At 42.1% G+C, this 25,530-nt stretch overlaps 1 non-coding gene and 1 pseudogene across 1 annotated transcript; both read right to left on the bottom strand.

The window, feature by feature from the left end:
• Window positions 1–10,826: 10,826 nt before the first annotated feature.
• LOC145951183 (uncharacterized) lies at window positions 10,827–12,658 on the bottom strand (annotated as a pseudogene).
• A 9,293-nt stretch (window positions 12,659–21,951) lies between these two features.
• On the bottom strand, window positions 21,952–22,107 carry LOC114915641 (5.8S ribosomal RNA). The gene has a single exon (XR_003803731.2). It is a non-coding gene; the product is annotated as a 5.8S ribosomal RNA (ribosomal RNA).
• Between the last annotated feature and the right edge of the window lie 3,423 nt (window positions 22,108–25,530).

Genomic DNA, 25,530 nt, shown 5'->3' with positions numbered 1-25,530 from the left:
AAAGATGGTTGTCTTATTTAGAGACTGGCACGAGATGTTACCCTTCGCTCCTCATAGCTATAGGACTTCAGTACGTACATTTACAGGAGCTACTCCATTCTCCATCGTTCATGGGATGGAGGCAGTTCTACCCGTCGAAGTCGAGATACCTTCTTTAAGGGTAATCATGGAAAGAAAACTTTCCGAGGCAGAATGGGTTCAATGCCGATACGACCAGTTGAACCCTATCAAAAGGAAACGGCTGAACTCCATATGCCATGGTCAAACCTATCAGAGGAAGATCAAAAAGGCTTTTGACAAGAAAGTCCACCCTCGAGTCTACCATGAGGGAAAGTTGGTAATGAAGAAATTGCTACCAACTCAAAAGGACAAAATCGGAAAGTGTGCCCCAAATCACGGAGGACCATACGTGGTAAAACGAGCCTTCTCAGGAGGAGCATTAATCCTCACAGACATGGATAGAGAAGAACTTCGATACCCAGTCAACGCTGACGTGGTAAAGAAGTACTATGCTTGAAGACGTTGCTTGCATAGGCCCGCTAGGATGAAAACCCAAAAAGGGCGTCCTAGGCAAAAGTTAGGGCAAAATATAAAGCCTGCCAGTACAAGGGTACTAGGCAAAACAAAGGCAAATTTACCCCGTTAGGATACGTCCTAAGCAAAAGTTAGGGGCAAAAGAATAAGATATAAAAACAAAGCAAGCAGCGATCACTTGAACCGAAAACCGAAAGGCGGTTCAAGTGATAATCTTCTGGAAGCAAGCGTCTTGCAGCATCTACACTCCTGGCTCAGGCATCTCACCCGAAGCAATTAGGGGAACGTAAAGAGCAACAATTACAGATATAATTGTTAAGCCCAATGTATATAGCTTACCCTGGCCAGCCATTCTTCAGAAATTTCCTTCTGTATATCTTTCTGTAAAAACACTTGTGAATATCAATAAAACATCTATTCATTTTCTCTTCTCTCTTGACCATGTGATTATGTCTCTAAATTGGTATTTCATAAAATTGTACGAACTTCCTTTAATAATCGGTCAATAAAGAAAATTGGAGGGGTTCCTATAAAATCCGTAATCTCCTGCATAAAAGGCTCACAAAAATATTCCCTCACGTCGATGACAGAAATTCCTCCAAGAAAAGGAGGATAGGGAGAGCCATTCATTTTTCTAAAAAACATTAAATAATAAAACTTGCATCTGTGCATCACACACACATTAGTTGCATATTCAAAGACCTTATCATGAGGCAATTGCATAAAATAGAAAAATAGAAAAATTGTTTGTGTATGACAACAGTCAACAGAAAAAGCCAAAAAAACGACAAAAAGGCAAAAATACAGAAAAAGCCAAAAAACGACAAAAAAGACAAAGATTCCGCATCGTACAGAATAATTGAGCCTGGAGAGGCTTGCCGAAATAATACTCCCACAGAATAATTGAGCCTGGAGAGGCTCGCAAAAATAATACTCCCCAGAGAAACCTCAGCTCGCGCTCAGAACAAATCCCCAGCGAGAACTATCAAAGCAAGATCGTCAAAATCCCCAATGGAAGTACGATCTCCCAAGCAGAATTTCCAAGTCAAAGGACTTAAACTTCCTCAGTGAAGATAGCTCTCCAGCTCAAGCGTTGAGTGAGGCTAAGCCTGCAGAGGCTTCCTAAATAATACTCTGGGATACATAAGATCCCCCATTCCCCAGTCGCCTACTCAGAGGCATCCCTGTAAAAGGAGAAAAAAAAAAAAAAAAATCAAAAATATCAATAAGTATTCCCCAAGCGGAATTTGGCGTACAGTCAGCCAAACATCAAACATCAAGATAATTTTCCAAATCAAAGTCAAAACATCCAGAATCCCCAGCGGATAACAGCCTACATAGAGGCAGCAAAAATCAGAAAATCCAAAAGAGATACCCGAATAAGGATAACCGGGATACTCCACCAACGTCAAAGGACGTCAGCCAAACATAAGGCATCGCTCAATTCAAGAAGAGCATCTGTGTCTACACCCCAAGGAGTCAGAAATTCCCCATGGGTACCAACTATGTAAATGCAAGTTGGGGCACAAGAACCTATGAATGACTGCACATCCCCTAGACGGATCCCTGCGTTATCCAGCCCTCAGTGGCACAAAATCAGAAAAACCATCGAAGCAGCATAGTGGACTGTGGAGACAAAAAATCATCTCAGATCCCTGGAGAGGGTAAACTCGCATTGCCGAAGTGATCAGAAGACACGGATGCAGACCCTGGAGAGGGCAAACTCAGTTGCCTAGGTCGTCAGAGACAACCGAAGCAAAGTCTGGAGAGACGGTACTCAAAGTCTGGAGAGACGGTACTCAAGGTCTGGAGAGACGGTACTCAAAGTCTGGAGAGACGGTACTCAAAGTCTGGAGAGACGGTACTCAAAGTCTGGAGAGACGGTACTCAAAGTCTGGAGAGACGGTACTCAAAGTCTGGAGAGACGGTACTCAAAGTCTGGAGAGACGGTACTCAAAGTCTGGAGAGACGGTACTCAAAGTCTAGAGAGACGGTACTCAAAGTCTGGAGAGACGGTACTCAAAGTCTGGAGAGACGGTACTCAGAGTCTGGAGAGACGGTACTCAGAGTCTGGAGAGACGGTACTCAAAGTCTGGAGAGACGGTACTCAAAGTCTGGAGAGACGGTACTCAAAGTCTGGAGAGACGGTACTCAAAGTCTGGAGAGACGGTACTCAAGGTCTGGAGAGACGGTACTCAAAGTCTGGAGAGACGGTACTCAGAGTCTGGAGAGACGGTACTCAAGGTCTGGAGAGACGGTACTCAAGGTCTGGAGAGACGGTACTCAAAGTCTGGAGAGACGGTACTCAAAGTCTGGAGAGACGGTACTCAAAGTCTGGAGAGACGGTACTCAAAGTCTGGAGAGACGGTACTCAAAGTCTGGAGAGACGGTACTCAAAGTCTGGAGAGACGGTACTCAAAGTCTGGAGAGACGGTACTCAAAGTCTGGAGAGACGGTACTCAAGGTCTGGAGAGACGGTACTCAAGGTCTGGAGAGACGGTACTCAAGGTCTGGAGAGACGATACTCAAGGTCTGGAGAGACGGTACTCAAGGTCTGGAGAGACGGTACTCAAGGTCTGGAGAGACAGTACTCAACCATCAGCGTCGTCAGAGGCACGTTGGTGTTCAACTTCCGGCTCGGGCGTCGAGTGAAGTTGACCCTGGAGAGGGTAAACTTAGCTACCGAGGTTGTCAGAAGCGCTGAGGTATGCAACAACCTGGAGAGGCTACTCAACAATTTTCCACCGGAAGACGCTACAAGTCAGAAGGTTGGCACATCACCCGGACAATTGGGTCAACTCCTTTACTTGTCAGCCGGTACACCAAAAGGCCGTCCGACTAAGTAAAGGGGGGGCAGCTGTAGACCCCTAAAATTGTCCGGGTCGGAAATAAAGCTTGAAGACTCTTGAAGACTGAAGGAAGATCAGCCAGAAGGACTTCCAGAAGGCCCAAGGAGGGTTCTCTATAGGTCTAGAGGTCTTAGGATAGCTAAAATAAGAAAAGTGGGAGGAATGAAGCTCAATACGGCCTCCCAGAGGTTCAGTACGGCCGTATTGAGCATTTCGAACTACAATACGGCCGCAGCGAACTCAGTACGCCCGTATTGAAGTCCAAAGACTTCAATACGGCCGTACTGAATTCAATACGGCCGTATTGAAGTTCAAAACTTCAATACGGGCCGTATTGGACCCAGGGGCCGTATTGCGCCTCATCCCTATAAATAAGACGTCATTTGGACGTCATTTGACACTTTTACACTGAGTTTTAACCCTCTTCTTGAGTATTCTGGGTTTTTTTGAGCAGTGCTCTGCCTAGAAATCACTCGGAGAGTTGATCCGACAAAGTTCTCGAGTTCTGAGCTTTTTGCTTGAGTCTCGAACTGAGTCGAAGGGAAATCCTCCGGATTTCCATAGTTAAAATTTTCTAGGAGGGAGCGAGCGGGCTTGTAGAGCGAGGGAACGCCAAAAAGCTTCGCAGTTTTACTTGAATATAAAAGCACGCTTCAAAGGTTTCTTCTTAAGTCCTTCCTTTTACTACTTTCTGTGTGTATATTTAACTGTCATCATGTAGATAGTTAAGTTATAATTGTTTAGAATAAATAAATAAGGGGTAATTTAGTAATTTCGCACTATTATTTTTAGAAATAATCTGTCATAGGGAACCCGAAAGGGGCGCTGTGGGGTGCTAACACCTTCCCCACGCGTAACCGACTCCCTTACCCGACTCTGGTTGTAATGGCCGAAGTCGATTCTTGAATCGATTGCCTTAAACTTCTTTTTCCAATGTTTTGAGTAAAACATTGGTGGCGACTCCATGAACCCTTCCTTTTTATGAAAATCGCTAATCCATGGAGGGTCCCGCTTGGGATTAACATGGATTGGTGAGCCTTTTAATAAAATTGCTCATTTGACAAGGTCTCAGTTTGAGAATAAGTCATTCTGGCAACCCATATTTTTAAACAAATAAAAGAGTCCAACCATCCTTCGCGAATGCCGAAAGCCCGTTTCGGGCCGGTGGCGACACAAGGCAGGCACAGTTGATCAAGGATATGCAAGAAGATCTATTCTTGACTCGATCCGATGCGCAGCAATGGCGGGAAGTTGCTCAACAACAAACCGCAAGCCTTTCCGATTTTCGCAAGAAGGAAAGGGAAGGACTAGCACATATGGCTAAGCTCCAAGAGGAGAAGGATCGAGCCGAAGACGAGCTTAATGAACTGCAAGCCATGATCAACTATCATATTCAAAAGGCGAAGGACGCTCAAAAGATTAGTGATGATATGAGCCAAGCGGTCCATACGCAAGCCGAAGCAATGGCCCGTCATGTAGAGGAAGCCGAAGTTGAATGGAGAAGAAACATGAACCCACCTGTGGGTTTCTTTCGGCTTTTCTCATTTTGTAAAAAATTGCTTCAAAGCATTGTATAATGAGTTGTACACTTTTTGATTAATAAATCAAATTTTTGATATCTATGAAATCTTTCAATTGCCTTTGCATTTCATAGTCATTCATTTGCATACATCCCTCCGAGTAATTCATTAAATAACATTAATAAAAAGAAAGAATTAATCGATGCGTATGTTCAGTATGGATCGCACGCCGTTTGCCAACAACCGCTCCAAGCGAACGCACATCAACTTCGTTGTTGGTAATCAAGACGAATAAAGGGGAAGGTCCGACACCGTTGAAGATCACTGCTCCAAGACCTTTTCCCTACGAATCGAATAAGGCTGTGCCATGGATATACGACATCCATTCTTCTGCCGACAGCGATATCTCTAACATCGCTGGACTTGGGGGCATGACTAGGAGTGGCAGGATCTACACTCCCGAAGATCTTCATGATAAAGCTCCCAAGAATAAAGGAAAAGAAAAAGAAAAAAAGAAAACCGAGGAGGAGACTGACGAGCTGTTAAAATATATCCGACAGAGCGAGTACTCCATCGTGGATCAACTTCATAGGACGCCAGCAAAGATTACTCTGTTGTCGTTGATCCTAAGCTCCGAACCGCATCGGCAAGCTCTGTTGAAAGTCTTGAACGAGGCGTACGTGTCGCACACTATCTCCCAAGACAAGTTTGAGGGGATTGTTAGTCACATCACGGCTAATGATCACCTCACTTTCACCGATGAAGAAATCCCCGCTGAGGGACCAAATCACAACAAGCCCTTGCACATCTCTATAAAGTGCAAGGAATATCACATCGCTAAAGTCTTGGTGGATAATGGATCTTCCTTGAATGTGATGCCAAAAAGAACGCTTGATCAAGTGGCAATCAAGGGAATCCAAATGCGCCCGAGCAACATGATCGTTCGAGCTTTCGACGGTTCTAAAAGAGAAGTAGTGGGAGAAATCAATCTTCCAATCCAAATTGGACCCACTGTCTTTAATGTCGAATTTCAAGTGATGGACATTACTCTCGCGTACAGCTGTCTCCTCGGCCGACCTTGGATTCATGATGCGAAAGCTGTTCCCTCTACGCTCCACCAGAAAGTCAAATTCATAGTTGGTGACAAGCTGGTGACCGTACAAGCTGAAGATGACATACTCATCAGCAAGCCATCTGCCATACCTTATGTGGATGCAGCAGAGGAAGCTCTAGAGACCGCCTTCCAAGCATTGGAGATTGCCAATGTCGAAACGTTTCCCCGAGAAATGAAGAAGGAAGCCTACATGCTCACCAAGAACGGATACTTGCCTGGACAAGGACTTGGCAAGTATTCCCAAGGAATTCCCGAGCTACCCATCATTAAGGATAATCCGGGGAAACAAGGGTTAGGATACAACCCTATTAAAGATCAAAGGACGAAGAGGAACCAAGATCCTTCTCGACGTTCTTTAAGCCAGATCTTTAGGAAGGCCGGTTCACAAGCGTCAAGGCTGGTCGTCATCATCAAGTGCTCTTTTTCTTCCGATAGGGATGTATAGACCTGATGACTGTTAGAGATCACTCCTCGGGGACAACCCGACCCCCGAGCCTCGATAGGGCACATGTTTCCACTAAAATTATAATAAAATCATTCTTTATTATTTCTTATTGCTTCTTTTCTCGCTTGCAATAAATTTCTAGACCACATTATTTTTAACCCTGTTTGAATAAGCATGAATGAGGTTAAAATCGTCTTAATAACAATAAACCCGCATCATTTTTATGTGGAAGTGTGTGTGACAACTTGGAGCACCTTTCCTTGGCCTAGACAAGTGCCATCATGGATAAAAAAGAAATCCTTTAAGGACAAAGTCCTAAAAACAAAAAGCTCGGCAGGAAACCCAAAAAGGGGGCTGCGCAAAAATAAGAGCAAAGAACCCGCTAGGAATCCCACAAAAGGGTGACCTAGGCAAAAATTAGGGTTGCAAAAATGAACAAAAACAAAGGTCCGCTGAGACACCACAAAGGGGTGTTTCAGGCAAAAATAAGGACAATCAAAAAAGAAAAAGAAATCCATGATGGTATCATGAGCTGAATTCAAAAAGAAAGGTTCAAGGGAAGCTATCTAAGTTGTCGAATCACAACGTCAATAACAAGACTTTCTTAACTTCATAAGTGTTTAATCAAACAAGCCTAAACACATAAGCCCACCTTGGCCAGCCATTCTTACAAAAACCGCTTTCAAAATAATAATAATCCCCTCTAAAACACAAACTTTTGAACAAAAATATCTTTCCTTTCTTTTCTCTTGTCCCAAACGATTTTAGAATAATCTAGTGGAAACATGGAGATATAGTGGTCAATAGGAGGGTTGACATGTCTTCTAAAGGAAGGAAAGGATCACTTGGTTGATGACACCAATCTCGATATAACACGCATCATTCCTCGGTTACAGAAATCGGCAGCGCACAGCCCGTCTAGAGGAATGGAAAAATCCAAGCAAAGAAACGCATCGGTTAATTCTTTTGAAAAATAAATCAAATAGAATTAGGTGCATCATACCGCATACATGCATACAGATGATAGGTGTACTGGAAGATCACTTATTCTCTGTTTATTAAAAAAAAAAAAAAAAAAAAAAAAAAACTTCAGAAAAAACAATGCGCCCGTACCATGTTCAGTACGCCCGTACTAAAATTAGGGTTATGAACAAATTTTCAACTCAATACAGGCGTACTGAAGTGGATACAGCCGTATTGGCCATTAGTTTCACATTCAAAGACCTTATCATCAGGCAATTGCATAAAATAGAAAAATAGGAAAAATTGCTTGTGTATGACAGCAGTCAACAGAAAAAGCCGAAAACTGACAAAAAGGCAAAAGTTCAGAAAATCCCCATTGTACAGAATAACTGAGCCTGGAGAGGCTTGCCGAAATAATACTCCCCATCGTACAGAATAACTGAGCCTGGAGAGGCTTGCCGAAATAATACTCCTCAGAAAATCTCAGCTTGCACTCTTGGGCCAAATTCCCAGTGAAAGCCATCAGAGCAAGATCAGCAAGATTCACCAATGGAAGCATGATCAGCCAAACAGAATATCCGAGTCAAAGGACTTAGACTTCCTCAGTGGAAGATAGCTTTCCAACCCGAGCGACGAGTGAAGCTAAGCCTGAAGAGGCTTTCTAAATAATACTCTGGGATACATAAGATCCTCAATCCCCATTTGCCTACTCAGAGGCACTCCTTCAAAAAAGAAGAAAATCCAAAAACATCAATAACCATTCCCCAAGCGGAATTTGGCATACAGCCAAACACCAAACATCAAGATAATCTGCCTAACAGAAGAGGCCAATCAAGATCAATACGACAAAATCCCCCAGCGGATAACAGCCTACGCAGAGGCAACAAAACCAAGAAAATCAAAAAGAGTCACCCGAATAAGGATAACCGGGATACTCCACCAACGTCGAAAGGACGTCAACCAATCATAAGGCATCGCTCACCTCCGAAAGAGCATCTTTGTGTCTACACCCCCCAAGGAATCAGAAATTCCCCAATGGGCACCAACTACGCAATGGAAAGTTGGGACACAAGAACCTATGAGTAACTGCACATCCTCTAGACGGATCCCTGCGTTATCCAGCCCTCAGCGGCACCAAAATCAAAAACAACCGTCGAAGCAGCATCGTGGACTGTGGAGACAAAATCATCACAAATCCCTGGAGAGGGAAAACTCACGCTACCAAAGTGACCAGAAGCACGGAGGTATGCAACCCTAGGGAGGGCAAACCGCAGACCCTGGAGAGGGAAAACTCACGCTACCAAAGTGACCAGAAGCGCGGAGGTATGCAACCCTGGGGAGGGCAAACCGCAGACCCTGGAGAGGGCAAACTCACGCTACCGAGGTTGTCAGAAACACCGAGGTATGCACGAGCCTGGAGAGGCGACGACTAATACTCAGCTGCCAACGTCGTCAGAAACACGGAGGCATGCAGACCCTGGGGAGGGCAAACCGCAGACCCTGGAGAGGGCAAACTCACGCTACCGAGGTTGTCAGAAACACCGAGGTATGCACGAGCCTGGAGAGGCGACGACTAATACTCACCCTGGGGAGGGCAAACCGCAGACCCTGGAGAGGGCAAACTCACGCTACCAAAGTGACCAGAAGCACGGAGGTATGCAACCCTGGGGAGGGCAAACCGCAGACCCTGGAGAGGGCAAACTCGCGCTACCAAAGTGACCAGAAGCACGGAGGTATGCAACCCTGGGGAGGGCAAACCGCAGACCCTGGAGAGGGCAAACTCGCGCTACCAAAGTGACCAGAAGCACGGAGGTATGCAACCCTGGGGAGGGCAAACCGCAGACCCTGGAGAGGGCAAACTCGCGCTACCAAAGTGACCAGAAGCACGGAGGTATGCAACCATGGAGAGGCTACTCAACAATTTTCCCACCGGAAGACACTACAAGTCGGAAGGATGGCTTACTCCCCGGACAATTGGGTCAACTCCTTTACTTGTCAACCGGTACACCAAAAAGCCGTTCGACTAAGTAAAGGGGGGGCAGCTGTAGACCCCTAAAAATGTCCGGGTCGGAAATAAGACTCGAAGACTCTCGAAGACCGAAGGAAAGTCAGCCGGAAGGACCCCTGGAAGACCCTAGGATGACTCTTTGTAGGTCTAGAAGTCTTAGAGTAGCTTAGAATAAGGGTGTGTGAGGATTGGAGCTCAGTACACCCTCCTGGAGGTTCAGTACGGCCGTACTGAGCAATTTGAACTACAATACGGCCACACTGAAATCAATACGGCCGTACTGAAGTTTTTGAACTTCAGTACGGCCGTACTAAATTCAGTACGGCCGTACTGTAGTTCAAAAACTCAGTACGGGCCGTAGTGAAATCAATACGGCCGTACTGAAGTTTTTGAACTTCAGTACGGCCGTACTAAATTCAATACGGCCGTACTGTAGTTCAAAAATTCAGTACGGGCCGTATTGACCTCCTAGGCCGTACTGCGCCTCAATCCTATAAATAGGACGTCTTTGGCACGTTCTCCCACACTTTTCCACACATTCTGGACCCTCTGGCTGAGGATTCTTGGGTTTTTAAGCTATTCTCTGCCCTAGGAACCTCTTCGAGAACTGATCCGACGAAGTTCTTGAGTCATGAGCCTTGAAGCTTGAGACTCAAACAAGTCGAAGGGAAATCTCTTTGATTTCCATAGTAAAAATTTATTTTAGGGAAAGGAGAAAGCGAGCGTGTAGTGGGAAGGAGCGCCAAAAAGCCTCCTAACTCTTCTTTTCGAATATATAAAAGCACGCTTCAAAGGTTTCTTTCCAAAACCTTTCTTTTACCGCTTTCATTTATCGCTTTTTGATTGTTGCATTGCACGTTTAAAGATTTCACAATGTAGATAGTTTACTCATAATCGTTCTAATAAATAGGGGTAATTTAGTAATTCTACGCTATTATTTATGAAATAATCCGTCATAGGGAACCCGAAAGGGGCGTTGTGGGGTGCTAACACCTTCCCCACACGTAATCGACTCCCTTACCCAACTCTGGTTATAATGGCCTAAGTTGATTTGCGAAAATCAATTGCCTTATTTCTTTTTCCAATGTTTTGAGTAAAACATTGGTGGCGACTCCAAGAACCCCTTTTGCGAAAACCACTAATCCATGGAGGGTCCCGCTTGGGATTAACATGGATTGGTGAGAATCATTTAATAAAATTGTTAGTTCGATGAGGTCTCAGTTTGAGAATAAGTCGTTCTAACAATCCATCACTTTTCAAAACTAAAAAGAGTCCAACCATCGTCGCGAATGCCAACGTCCGTTTCGGCGGGTGGCGACAGCCCTTAGAGCCAATCCTTTTCCCGAGGTTACGGATCCATTTTGCTGACTTCCCTTGCCTACATTATTCCATCGACCAGAGGCTATTCACCTTGGAGACCTGATGCAGTTATAAGTACGACCGCACGTGGGAGGCACTCGGTCCTCTGGATTTTCAAGGGTCGCCGGGGGCGCACCGGACACCACGCGACGTGCGGTGCTCTTCCAGCCGCTGGACCCTACCTCCGGCTAAGCCATTTCCAGGGTGGGCAGGCTGTCAAACAGAAAAGATAATCTTTCCGGGGCCCCCGTCGACGTCTCCGGACTCCCTAACGTTGCCGTCAGCTGCCACGTCCCAGTTCAGGAATTTTAACTCGACTCCCTTTCGAAGTACGCGTTGAAAGCACTATCAGACGGGCTTCCCCCGTCCCTTAGGATCGACTAACCCGTGTGCAAGTGTCGTTCACATGGAACCTTTCCCCTCTTCGGCCTTCAAAGTTCTCATTTGAATATATGATACTACCACCAAGATCTGCACCGACGAACGCTCCGCCCGGGCTCACGCCCTGGGTTTTACAGCGACCGTCGCGCCCTCCTACTCATTGAGGCTTGGCTCTTGCCTCGACGGCCGGGTATAGGTCGCGCGCTTTAGCTCCATCCATTTTCGGGGCTAGTTGATTCGGCAGGTGAGTTGTTACACACTACTTAGCGGATTTCGACTTCCATGACCACCGTCCTGCTGTCTTAATCGACCAACACCCTTTGTGGGATCTAGGTTAGCGCGCAGTTAGGCACCGTAACCCAGCTTTCGGTTCATCCCGCATCCCCAGTTCTGCTTACCAAAAATGGCCCACTTGGAGCTCTCGATTCCATGGAGTGGCTCAACAAAGCAGCCACACCGTCCTACCCATTTAAAGTTTGAGAATAGGTCTAGGGCGTTGCACCGCCGATGCCTCTAATCATTGGCTTTACCCGATAGAACTCGCCCGTAGGCTCCAGCTATCCTGAGGGAAACTTTGGAGGGAACCAGCTACTAGACGGTTCGATTATTCTTTCGCCCCTATACCCAAGTCAGAAGAACGATTTGCACGTCAGTATCACTGCGGGCATCCACCAGAGTTTCCTTTGGCTTCGCCCCGCTCAGGCATAGTTCACCATCTTTCGGGTCCCGACAGGTATGCTCTCACTCGAACCCTTCACAAAAGATCAGGGTCGGTCGACGGTGCAACCCACAAGGGGATCCCGCTAATCAGCTTCCTTGCGCCTTACAGGTTTACTCACCCGTTGACTCGCACACATGTCAGACTCCTTGGTCCGTGTTTCAAGACGGGCCGAATGGGGAGCCCACAGGCCGATGCCCGGAGCATGCAAGTGCCGAAGCACGCCATGAAGGCGCATGCTGCCGTCCACAATCGTGACGATGACGTCTCCACGAGCATTTCAAAAACCCGGGCTTGGGCCACCATCACAATCCGCATCGGTCAATGCCCCGAGTCAATCGGCAGACCGGCTCACACCGTTCCACATCCGACCGAGACATACCGCCGACCCCCATCCGCTTCATCTTTGACTCTTTGACTCTTTGACTCTCTTTTCAAAGTCCTTTTCATCTTTCCCTCGCGGTACTTGTTCGCTATCGGTCTCTCGCCAGTATTTAGCCTTGGACGGATTTTACCGCCCGATTGGGGCTGCATTCCCAAACAACCCGACTCACCGACAGCGCCTCATGGTACGACAGGGTCCGGGTACGATGGGGCTCTCACCCTCTCTGGCGGCCCCTTCCAGGGGAGTTGGTGATAGACCATGGGCCAAGGGCCCAATCACTAGAGCTATAGCTAGAAGAATCCAAGAAGAGTTGGACTTTGTGAAGACTAGTGGACTTGTCAAGCCCAAGGTATTCTTCACTTGGAATGCTCTATCATGAAGAGAAGGCCTAGTTCTACTTGTATATATTGTATAGTTTTTACGTAGTCTCTTGTATAGGTTATTTTTGCCTTTGTATTTGTGAGGCACTTTACTTGCTTTTTCCTAGTGTTTGTATATTGTTTTTAAGGTAGGCTACTTGGAGAGTTTAACTCCATTTAACCTCCTTAGTTGATACATTCATTTTTTATTTTTTCAGTAGGGAAAAAGGGGTAGCATTTAGCAATGCTTGAGGGTGTGACTAGTAATTGGGCCATAACTAGGCCTAGGCAAAATTTTGCATATTGGACTCATTTTGCTCCTAATTTTTCATAGATTTGATTTAGCTAGGTCTCATCATCATATGATGAACCTAACTAAACCAAATCAAACATTTTTGAATTAATTCATGGAGCAAATATGAACCAAGGCCACCTATGTCTTCTTCCTTGTTCTTGGCCGAAATTAGCTTGTCTACTCTTCAAGGTTTGAAGCTTGCCTTGCAAGCTTCTAAACCTTAGTAGGTTAAGCCTACCTTACCATGGTTCTTAAGTGAACCATGGTCAAGGTTAGCTTCTCCTACAAGCTAGCTAAACCATGGGAGTTAAGCCTACCTTACCATGGTTCCTAGTGAACCATGGTTAAGGCTAGCTTCTCCTAGAAGCTACCTCTACCCTATATATTTTAATTACCTCTCTTGTACTCACTTTTGAACAAATTGAGAATAGAAATCTGATTTTCTGTTTCACTCAAGAGTCTCCAAAACCGAAGGGAAATCTCTATCTAAGGTTCTCTCAAAGTTTCTTCAAACTTTGCTTTGGTTCCTCAAGCTTCTACAACAAGTTAGGAGTAACCGAACCTCCATTCAAGGCTTCTCCTCCATGGAAGCTTATTTTCGTGGAGTTTCAAGCTTCATCTAAGGTCAACCTCAAGAACATTCACGGTCCTAAGCATGGAGAGCTTGTAGGAACAACAATCTCCTCCAAGTAGCTCCATCATTTTTGGTATCTAAAGCCTAGTGCTCTTGACGTTTTGTTTCTAACTTGTTTTACTTGAATCTGTGTTGTATCTTCCTCCTATTACATGTCTTCTTATGTTTTCTGAATGGATCTAGATTTTATTCACACTTTGATGGATCCAAAATGTCACGTAATAATAGTTTGATTCATATTTGCTTGTTCTTCTAATTCTTGAATCAAACCGGTTTTGTTGTGCTTTAGGTTCCTATACTTGTGAGTTTTGTTTTGATTGAGTATCTCCATTCATTCACATGTGTCCGTGATTGGACAACATGCATTGAGTTTAGATTTTGTTTTTGAATCAATTGTTTTGTCTTAGAAAGTCATGTGTAGTCCTTTGTATGTTGAAACTTCCTAGATTAGCTTGTTTGACCTAATTTTTTTGTTTTGTGTTGTTGTGTCCGAAATTTTTGTGTCTTTGCTTATTGAATCTGTACCTTACCATATGTGCTTTTGTTTTACATGTTTGAGTTCTTAATTTGCTATTAGTTCTAGCAAATTTCCTAGAGTTAGGTTTCTATTATGTCTTGTTAAAAGTTTTGTCAAAAAAAAATTGTTAAACACTTTTCCTATTAGGTTTCTTTGTGTCTTGTTGTGTGGCTGAAACCTATTGCAATTTTTTGAACCTTAAAACAGAGGCAAAACAGAGGTGTGAATGTCCTAAATGCATGAGAACAACAAAAGAATGAGTGCTTAAAGTTTTAACCTAAAAACAATACAAAATAGTGAAGCACTAGCTACAAAATGCATGTGAACACCTCTTGTTTTGTGTAAAATTTTTGCTTCAGTTTTTATACCTTAAAACCGAGACATATAAGTTTTTAAAAGGCATTCAAACTCCTGAACATCAAAAGAAAAAGAAGTGAAAAATATTTTTCTAAAAAGAAAAGAAAGAAAAAGCAAAAGAAAAAGCCAAAAAGGAGTGAAAACTTGTTTGTGTTGCTCTTGGTTTTGGTACTATTTTGGCATATAAATTTTGTGATCAGCCACATCATTTGAGTCTTGTTTTTATTTATAATATTATCTTTTGATTTTTTAATCCATTCTAGTGCCTTTCCTAGGGTATTCTTTGTCTGCTAGCTTTCTAAAATTGCCTTAATTTTTGCTTGTCAATTTTGTGGAATTCTTTCTAGTCTTGTCTCCTTTTCTTCTACCAATTGGTGTAGCTATTCTAAATTTTTCCTTTTCAGTTTTACACTAATATTCCAGTCTTGAAGGTGGTTGAGTGCTTCTTAAAAGGTGTAGGAGGCCAAGGAAAAGGAAATCCACTTGAAGGCTTTGGTGGTTGCTTAGGGAGTTTGTTCTCTCTTGGTGGCAAGGCTCTTGAAAACACCTAGGAGTGACCAAAGTCAAGGTTGCTTCTAAAAGAGGAGTGAAACACCTTGTGAGGCTGCAACTTGGTGGCTGGATTGGAGCAAGAAGGAGCTAAAGCATTGTGAAAATTTTTGTGAAAATTTAGAGACTAATTTTAGTGACGAAAATTTTTTGTTTCTAAAACTTGTTTTTCCTTACAAATCCGTTACTAAAATTTGTTTCTAATTAGTGGCTAATTTGTTTTCCTTGAAATTAAGTGCAGCCACTAATTTCATTTGAATGTTAATTTACATTTCATTTGGAGTGTGAATTTGCATTTCATTTGAAGAAAATTTGAATTTCAATTTTTCTTGTAATTTTTGTTTTCCAAATTTTTGTACAAGGCCTTTATTAAGGAGTGTCTTGGAGTGCCTTTGGTGTATCTCCATCTCTCCTTAAGAGTTCTCATAGTAAAATTCATGTAGTACTTGTGAGAGGGTCCTTGAAGGTCTTTGGTGCCTTTCAAGCTCTCACCTAGGTTTAATTGCTTTTAATGCCTAGTTTATGTTTTCTTGTCTTTAAGTTTTCAAGTCATTTATGTTTTAAGCAATTTATGTTTTCAGTCATTTAAGTTTTCAAGCAATTTATGTTTTCTTGCTCTTTATGTTTTCAAGCATCATATAAATTGTAAACTTACGCACTTGATTGTTATTTTTCTTTGAGAAAAGATCTTTGTGAAAATTGATTTGTGCAAGGCAAAAGTACAAGGGGGTTTAGAGATTTTTACTTGAAGAGGCTTGGTTATTAAGTGGCTCGATAGTAGCTCACCTCCCTCCAAAGTTCAATTTGTACTCTTAGACCTCGAAGTGCCAAGTCTAAAGCACTTCAAAAAAATTTATTTTCATAAAAACTATTTTTGTGTGAAAATATATTCTTGAATTAAAATGTCTCAAAATTCCTCCCATAGTGAAAGTGATGGCTCTCCAAAAAGTCTTTCATATATCACTAAAGAGCTCAAATCACTTAAGCTATGGAAAAAGCAAGAGTCCATTCAAAGAGAGAAGGAAAAGATTGAAAGAGAAGGACAACTTGCTTATTTAGAGGAAGAATTGAGAATTTTAAGACAAGAAGAAGAAAAATTGAAAGAAGATATGAGAAAACATAGAAAAAAGAGTAGGAGCTCACATTCCCAATACACATCCCCTAATGAAAGCATGAATCAAGGGGATCACTACCAACATACTCCTAGGAGGACCACTAGGCCAAGGGAAGTCAAAGTTGACCTCCCACAATTCTTTGGCAAAAATGATGTGGAGTTATACTTAGATTGGGAAATGAATGTTGAGCAACTCTTTGCTTGCCACAGGGTAAGTGAAGAGACAAAAGTCCCTCTGGATACCCTTAGCTTCCAAGGGCATGCCATGTATTGGTGGACAGCTCTAGAGAGAGAGAGACGCCTCCACAATGATCCTCCAATTCAATATTGGAATGATCTTAAAAGTGCTATGAGAAGGAGGCACATTCCCACCTACTATGGGAGGGAGCTTATGAATAAGCTCCAAAGGCTCCAACAAAGGGATTTGTCTGTAGAACAGTACAGGCAACAAATGGAGCTTTTAATGATGAGGGCATGCATAAGGGAAGAGGAAGCTACAACTGTAGCTAGATTCTTAGGTGGTCTTAATTTAGAAATAAGAGACCAAGTGGAGCTACTACCCTACAGGGACCTAAATGACTTGGTCCAACTTTGTGTAAGGGTAGAACAACAAAGAATGAGAAAATCTTATAAAAAGGATAGCTCCCACTCTTCATTTCTAAAGAAATATTCCAAGAAGGAGGGTAAAACTTTTGAGAAGAAGAAAACTTTTGAACCCTCCAAGAATCAAGCTACAGAAAAAGATAAGGGAAAGGGAAAAGACACTACACACACTAATTCTAGGACTAGTGATATAAAGTGCTTTAAATGTTTAGGGAGAGGCCACATTGCCTCCCAATGCCCCACAAAGAAGGTCATGATCATGAGGGGGCATGACATTTATAGTAGCCAAGATGAGGCTACTACTTCCTCTAGTAATAGTGAGGAAGAAGCAAGTGAGCAAGAAGAAGGTGTAGAGTCTACTTTTCCTTATGAAGGGGAGCTCTTAATGCTTAGGAGACTCCTCAACAACCAACCTAGTGATACTCTATCACAAAGGGAGAACATATTTCATACTAGATGCAAAGTTTTAAACAGTGCATGTTCTCTCATTGTTGATAGTGGCTCATGGTACAACTGTTGTATCACTAGGCTGGTTGAGAAGTTGGGTTTAACTACTAGTCCCCATCCTAAACCTTATCAACTCCATTGGATTAATGAGGATGGTGACTTAGCAGTTGACCAAAAAGTAAGGGTCAAACTTTCCATTGGGAATTATGAAGATGAAGTGTTATGTGATGTAGTACCAATGGAAGCTTGTCATATCTTATTAGGAAGGGCATGGAAATTTGATAAGAAAACCATGCATAATGGCCTTACTAACGAGATTACCTTTACACATAAGGAAAAGAAATTTGTGCTTCATCCTCTTTCTCCTCAACAGGTGGTTGAGGATCAAGCACAAATGAAACTCAAAAGTGATAGTCAGAAAAGGTTTAAAAAAAAAGAGGAAAAGAGTGAGAAAAAAAAGTCTGTGAAACCTAAGGATAGAGAGGAATCTAGGGAGAAAGGAGTTCCCTCCCTAGAGGTTGTTGCTCAAGAGAAGAACTCTTCAAAAAAAAAAAACTATCTTGATTCAACAACCCTCTTATATCCTTCTCTGTAAAGGAACTCTATCTTGCACTGCCACATCTAGTGGACATGAGACTTTACCTAAGGGGGTAAAAACACTTTTAAAGGAGTTTGATGATCTATTTCCTCCCGAGGGTCCAATGGGCCTTCCTCCTTCAAGAGGAATAGAACATCAAATTGATTTGGTGCCTGGGGCTAGCCTACCTAATAGGCCTGCCTATAGGACCAACCCCCAAGAAACAAAAGAAATTGAGTCTCAGGTCCAAAAGTTGTTGGAGGAGGGCTGGGTTCAAAAGAGCTTAAGTCCTTGTGCTGTTCCAGTGTTGTTGGTTCCTAAGAAGGATGGCAAGTGGAGAATTTGCTGTGATAGTAGAGCCATCAACAACATCACTGTGAAATATAGACATCCTATCCCTAGACTTGATGACATGTTATATGAGCTTCATGGAGCCATCATATTTTCTAAAGTTGATCTTAAAAGTGGTTATAATCAAATAAGAATTAAAGAGGGAGATGAATGGAAAACCACTTTCAAGACCAAGTTTGGATTGTATGAATGGTTGGTGATGCCTTCTGGACTCACCAATGCTCCTAGTACCTTTATGCATCTCATGAATCATGTTCTAAGGGATTGTATAGGTAGATTTGTTGTAGTTTATTTTGATGATATTCTCATATATAGTAGGAGCCTAAGTGATCACATACGACACTTAAGGCAAGTTTTTAATATTCTTAGGAAAAACCAACTTTTTGGTAATTTAGAGAAATGTACATTTTGTGTAGATAGTGTTGTTTTCCTAGGGTTTATCATTAGTAAAAAAGGGGTTCATGTGGACCCCGAGAAAATCAAGGCCATCCAAGAATGGCCCACTCCTAAAAGTGTTGGAGATATTAGGGTTGGCAAGCTTCTATAGGAGGTTTGTTCCTAATTTCTCCACACTAGCCTCCCCATTAAATGAGTTAGTAAAGAAAAATGTGGAGTTTATATGGGGAGAAAAACAAGAAAATGCCTTCCTAACCTTAAAGCATAAGCTTACTCATGCACCACTTCTAGCTCTACCTGATTTTTCAAAAACTTTTGAGTTAGAATGTGATGCCTCTGGAGTTGGCATAGGGGCGGTTTTGTTACAGGGTGGGCACCCTATTGCATATTTCAGTGAAAAACTTAAAGGTGCCTCTCTTAACTACCCTACCTATGACAAAGAGCTCTATGCTTTGGTTAGGGCCCTTCAAACTTGGGAACACTACCTTATTCCCAAAGAGTTTGTCATTCATAATGACCATGAGTCACTTAAGTATTTGAGGGGTCAAGGCAAACTAAATAAAAGGCATGCTAAGTGGGTAGAGTTTTTGGAACAATTCCCATATGTGATCAAGTACAAGAAAGGGAAAAATAATATTGTGGCTGATGCCCTTTCTAGGAGACACACTTTGTTGATCTCCCTTGGATCTCAAATCTTGGAATTTGATCACGTTAAGGAATTATATTCCAATGACTCAGAGTTTAGTGAAAATTATACCCAATGCTTGGTTAAGCCTCAAGGAGGTTTCTATATTTCTGAGGGGTATCTATATAAAGAAGGACGAATTTGTATACCCCAAAGATCTATTAGAAAACTCCTTGTTAGAGAAAGTCATGAGGGTGGCCTCATGGGGCACTTTGGAGTTGAAAAGACTCTAAGTTTTCTAAAAGAAAAATTCTTTTGGCCCCATATGAGAAGGGATGTTGAGAGGTTTTGCTCTAGATGTATAGCTTGTTTACAAGCAAAGTCTAAAGTAATGCCTCATGGCACCTATACACCCTTGCCTGTTGCTAACTCTCCATGGGTTGATATTAGTATGGACTTTATTTTGGGCTTGCCCAAGACCTAGAGAGGCATGGATTCGATTTTTGTGGTAGTGGACAGATTTAGTAAAATGGCCCACTTTATACCCTGCCACAAAATAGATGATGCAAGCAACATAGCAAGACTCTTCTTCAAGGAAGTGGTTAGACTTCATGGTCTACCCAAAACCATTGTCTCAGATAGGGACACTAAGTTCCTTAGCCATTTCTGGAAAACTCTTTGGAGTAGGCTAGGAACTAAATTGCTTTTCTCTACTACTTGTCACCCACAAACTGATGGGCAAACAGAAGTAGTTAATAGATCCCTATCTACAATATTAAGGGCAGTCCTTAAGGGTAACCATAAATCTTGGGATGAGTACTTGCCCCATATTGAATTTGCTTACAACAGGGTAGTCCATAAGACTACCAAAATCTCACCTTTTGAGGTTGTGTATGGTTTTAACCCTCTTACTCCTTTAGACCTAATACCCCTACCAGATTCTTCTCATTATTTTCATAAAAAAGGGGTATCTAGGGCTGAATTTGTTAAGAAACTGCATGAGAAGATTAAAACTCATATACAACAACAAAATGAGAGAACTGCTTTGGATAGAAGAAAAGGAAAGAAAAACCTCATTTTTGAGGAAGGGGATTAGGTTTGGCTTCATTTGAGAAAGGAAATGTTTCCTTCTCAAAGGAAGTCTAAACTCAACCCAAGAGGAGATGGTCCCTTTCGAGTCCTCCAAAGAATCAATGATAATGCCTACAGGTTAGATCTTCCCAGTGATTATGGAGTAAGCAACACTTTTAATGTGTGTGATCTAATTCCCTTTGCAGGTTATGATGAGGAAGATGAACCTACAGATTTGAGGAAAAATTCTTCTCAAGAAGGAGGGGATGATAGACCATGGGCCAAGGGCCCAATCACTAGAGCTATGGCTAGAAGAATCCAAGAAGAGTTGGACCTTGTGAAGACTAGTGGACTTGTCAAGCCCAAGGTATTCTTCACTTGGAATGCTCTATCATGAAGAGAAAGCCTAGTTCTACTTGTATATATTGTATAGTTTTTACATAGTCTCTTGTATAGGTTACTTTTGCCTTCGTATTTGTGAGGCACTTTACTTGCTTTTTCCTAGTGTTTGTATATTGTTTTTAAGGTAGGCTACTTGGAGAGTTTAACTCCATTTAACCTTCTTAGTTGATACATTCATTTTGTATTTTTTCAGTAGGGAAAAAGGGGTGGCATTTAGCAATGCTTGAGGATGTGACTAGTAATTGGGCCAGAACTGGGCCTAGGCAAAATTTTGCATATTGGACTCATTTTGCTCCTAATTTTTCATAGATTTGATTTAGCTAGGTCTCATCATCATATAATGAACCTAACTAAACCAAATCAAACATTTTTGAATTAATTCATGGAGCAAATATGAACCAAGGCCACCTATGTCTTCTTCCTTATTCTTGGCCGAAATTAGCTTGTCTACTCTTCAAGGTTTGAAGCTTGCCTTGCAAGCTTCTAAACCTTACTAGGTTAAGCCTACCTTACCATGGTTCTTAAGTGAACCATGGTCAAGGTTAGCTTCTCCTACAAGCTAGCTAAACCGTGGGAGTTAAGCCTACCTTACCATGGTTCCTAGTGAACCATGGTTAAGGTTAGCTTCTCCTAGAAGCTACCTCTACCCTATATATTTGTAATTACCTCTCTTGTACTCACTTTTGAACAAATTGAGAATAGAAATCTGATTTTCTCTCTCACTCAAGAGTCTCCAAAACCGAAGGGAAATCTCTCTCTAAGGTTCTCTCAAAGTTTCTTCAAACTTTGCTTTGGTTCCTCAAGCTTCTACAACAAGTTAGGAGTAACCGAACCTCCATTCAAGGCTTCTCCTCCATGGAAGCTTATTTTCATGGAGTTTCAAGCTTCATCTAAGGTCAACCTCAAGAACATTCACGGTCCTAAGCATGGAGAGCTTGTAGGAACAAAAATGTCCTCCAAGTAGCTCCATCACTTGGGCCCGGTCCCCCACTGAGGACGCTTCTCCAGACTACAATTCGGATGCCAAAGACAACCGATTTTCATGATGGGCTCTTCCCGGTTCGCTCGTCGTTACTAAGGGAATCTTTGTTAGTTTCTTTTCCTCTGCTTATTGATATGCTTAAACTCAGCGAGTAGCCCCGCCTGGCCTGAGGTCTCGTTAGAGATGTCAAAATTACAAGACAAATTGGGTCAAGAGTCCAAACCTGCAAAGACGCACACATGATTGGTATCGAGTATTACTCATCCACCATTATACCATGGCACGCTCAACCGTGAACCCAATTTTCAATCAACCACGAGACAATGCTCATGGGAAGTGATCATGTACCCCCAATACAATATCTAAAACGAGACATGCACAAGGGGTAACGATTTGTGACACCCAGGCAGGCGTGCCCTCAGCCTAATGGCTTTAAGCGCAACTTGCGTTCAAAAACTCGATGGTTCACGGGATTCTGCAATTCACACCAAGTATCGCATTTCGCTACGTTCTTCATCGATGCAAGAGCCGAGATATCCGTTGCCGAGAGTCCTTTTATATCATGTGTTGAGACATTGCCGTAGAACACTGTCTCCAGGTCCACGACATTGCACTGAACAATTTTTTATTCCTTGGCGCACGAAGCGCCGGGGTTTGAGTTTTGTTCAAAGAAAGTCAGCCGAGCATGGCACAGCCCACTTCCTCCAAACACGAGGAAAGATGAGATGTTAATCAACACCTCAAGCCAATCTCGAGTAGATAAAAAAATTCACCGGTCAAATTGATTGTGAGGCATCGACAATGATCCTTCCGCAGGTTCACCTAGGGAAACCTTGTTACGACTTCTCCTTCCTCTAAATGATAAGGTTCAGTGGACTTCTCACAACGTCAAGGGCAGCGAACCGCCCACGTCGCTGCAATCCGAACACTTCACCGGACCATTCAATCGGTAGGAGCGACGGGCGATGTGTACAAAGGGCAAGGACGTAGTCAACGCGAGCTGATGACTCGCGCTTGCTAGGAATTCCTCGTTGAAGACCAACAATTGCAATGATCTATCCCCATCACGATGAAATTTCAAAGATTACCCAGGCCTGTCGGCCAAGGCTATAGACTCGTTGAATACATCAGTGTAGCGCGCGTGCGGCCCAGAACATCTAAGGGCATGATGGAGAAGGTGAGAGAAGTGGAAGTAGAACTTATCTTAATCTTTTCCTTTGCTCGGATCTTCTTCAAGGAGATGGAAACCACAAAGATGAACACTAGATGGAGGATGAATCTCGGATATAAAAGAGGCTTAAGCCTTGGATGGAAGCATCCAAGCTTAAGGTGCAAGGGAAAGCTCACTTCAAAGAGGAGGAAAACCTAGTAGGGTTCCTAAGGTGAAACTTTCTCTCATGGTGACTCTTGAACGAAATTTGGCTGAATAAGCTCTCAAATTTCATTATTCTCAAAAGTGAATACAATAGGTGAAGGAATAGCTTAAGTAGCAACCGGTTTTGCACTCTTTTGGGTGCCTAACTCAAAGGTGACATGTGGCGCCCAAAATTTGAATTCAAATTTGAAATTTGAATTCAAATTTTGGCTCCCATGTGTTACTCCGAAATTTTAGGTACCTAATGTGCATCTAGGTCTGATTTGAGAGTCATTTAGGGTTAATTTGAGTGTCACATGTTCAGCCACCAATGGTGCAAAACATGTGACTCAAATGTAACTTAAATGGCTTCCAAATTAAACCTAGTTTAACCTAATTAGCCTACTTTAGTATTCCTTGTATTTTCATATTCTAATGACCTAAATACATTGGTCCAACAAATACAATGGAAAGGAAAATTTACAAGAATGAAAATGAGCCCAATATTGGGTACCAAAAGCCCAAAGGCCCATGAAGCCCAAAACTAGGCCCAACAAGCCTAAAACCTAAAATGCTACTCTATGTGGTCCAAAATACAAGACCAAAATATATGATACCTATACTAACATGATGTATACAAAACATATGAAAATAGCTATAACAAAATATGGCCCATGAAAAGTTCAACTTGGGCCTTCCCAGGCCCATCAGGCCCATTGGGCCTTGACTGGCCCACACCTTCATGTCTAGCCAACTCCTCTTGGCTCCTTCAATATGTCACCTCTTGCCTTCCTAGGCATGATTCTATCTTCCCCTCCCTCTTGAAAAGGATTTGTCCTCAAATCACGAGGATGCATGGAATAAGAATCATCACCTACATACACAACAAACCATGTATAAGAGGTGACATGTTTATGATGAGAAAATGGATTATGGATCCTAAGAGGAGTCCTTATATCTAGCCTAAGAAAGAAAAATAAACTATCAAAATTAGGCTCCCTAAAAGTAGAAATTAGATCCTCTTCTAAGTATAACCTAGAATGAAATCCTAAAAATGTAATGACACTATGGCTAAGACAAAAAAAATGCTTCTTCAAAATTACAACATCTTGCCTAAAGTACCCTAAATGGTAACCTAAGCTTTTCCTAGAATATAAAGAAAATACCACTAGAAAACGCCCTAAACAATTTTGGATTTGATTGTTTACTAGATACTCACAATCATATAAGCTATATTTGTCTTGTAGGGAAGGAAATGTATTAAGTTCAAAAGAGTAAGAACATCCCTTAAGATCAAACATAGAATATAGATTATTACAAGTTGTATCTACTAAACAATGTAAACCGAAAATTGGGTGCTTTATTAGAACAACTAAGGTAGAAGGAGTCCTAAAGAGGGGAAGGCTTTCTTCCTTGGGCACCTCCAAGGAAGTAGCACAAGAAGTGGATCTAAATGTAGTCCACTCCCTCTTCACTACATCTTGAAGTTGAGATTTATTTTTCTTTAGAATAATTTGTTCTTGAATCTCTACTTCATGACTAGTGGTAAGATTAGGGTAAGAGTTAAGGTCTTTATTTATGAAGAGAGTATTTTGTAAATGATTTTTAGTGATAGAAAAACTCTCTTCACTCACAAGTCCTTTAGAGGAGATATTTTCCTCTTTACTTTTCCCTAAGATACATGCCTTTTTTATTTCCTTTTTCCTTGTTTTTCTCAATTTTATTTTTGCTAAAAGTTTTTCTTCCTTTTGTTTAATAATTTGAATTTCTTCCTCTAAAATTGCAAGTCGTGCTTTTCTTTCAAGTTTTTCTTTTTCTCTTTTTAACACTTCTTGCTTTGTCCAAGGTGTTAGTGATTTAAGCCTTTGAGTAGGATGTGAAAAACTTTTTGGAGAGCTTGAATCACTACCACTTGAGGAATATTTTCTCATGATTAAACAAAAGAATTTTGTTTTTATATGCTATGCAAAAAGAAAATATTTTTGGATTTTTTTCTAGGAACAAAAATAGCACTTGGAAGTCTAAGTGTACAAATTGCACTATCAAGGGAGGTGAGCTACTAAGAGCCACTTAATAACCAAGCCTTTTCAAGTGGAAATCACTAAACTCCCTTGTGGTATTTTCAATTCCACAAAAATTTTCACAAAGATTTTTATGTTGTATGCTTTTCACAATTGTTTTTGAAGCTATCTAAAATGTGAACAATTAAATGCTACACAAAGCTAGTCGAAACAAGGCAGCAAAAGTAAACAAATTAAAGATCAAACACTTAAAGGAAGCAAGATTAAGCAACTAGTCGGTTTGCCCTAAGTGGAAGCTTGAAACATATGAAATTTCCAAGCCACTTCCACTAGTACTACACGTGAGTGAGCTACCAAGTTTTAGATATACCTGACCAGCTTCTTAATACTCCCTCCAAGCTTTACAAATTGGTTTAAAAATACAAAAGAGATTGCAAAATTTAAACTAGCCTAGAAAGCAATAAATGGCGGCTTTGGTGACCCAATTAGTGACGGATTTGTTGTCCAATGATTCTAACACTTGTTCAAGTGTTTCAATACACCACTAACCCTTGGCTTAAGCTGTTCCTTAACCTGCACAATGAACACAACAAAATTGGT

The sequence above is a fragment of the Cajanus cajan genome, chromosome 8, assembly GCF_000230855.2.
Source record: "Cajanus cajan strain Asha chromosome 8, NIPB_CcT2T_4, whole genome shotgun sequence".
Classification (NCBI taxonomy): Eukaryota; Viridiplantae; Streptophyta; class Magnoliopsida; order Fabales; family Fabaceae; genus Cajanus; species Cajanus cajan.
This window is presented reverse-complemented; position numbering and strand designations above follow the sequence as displayed.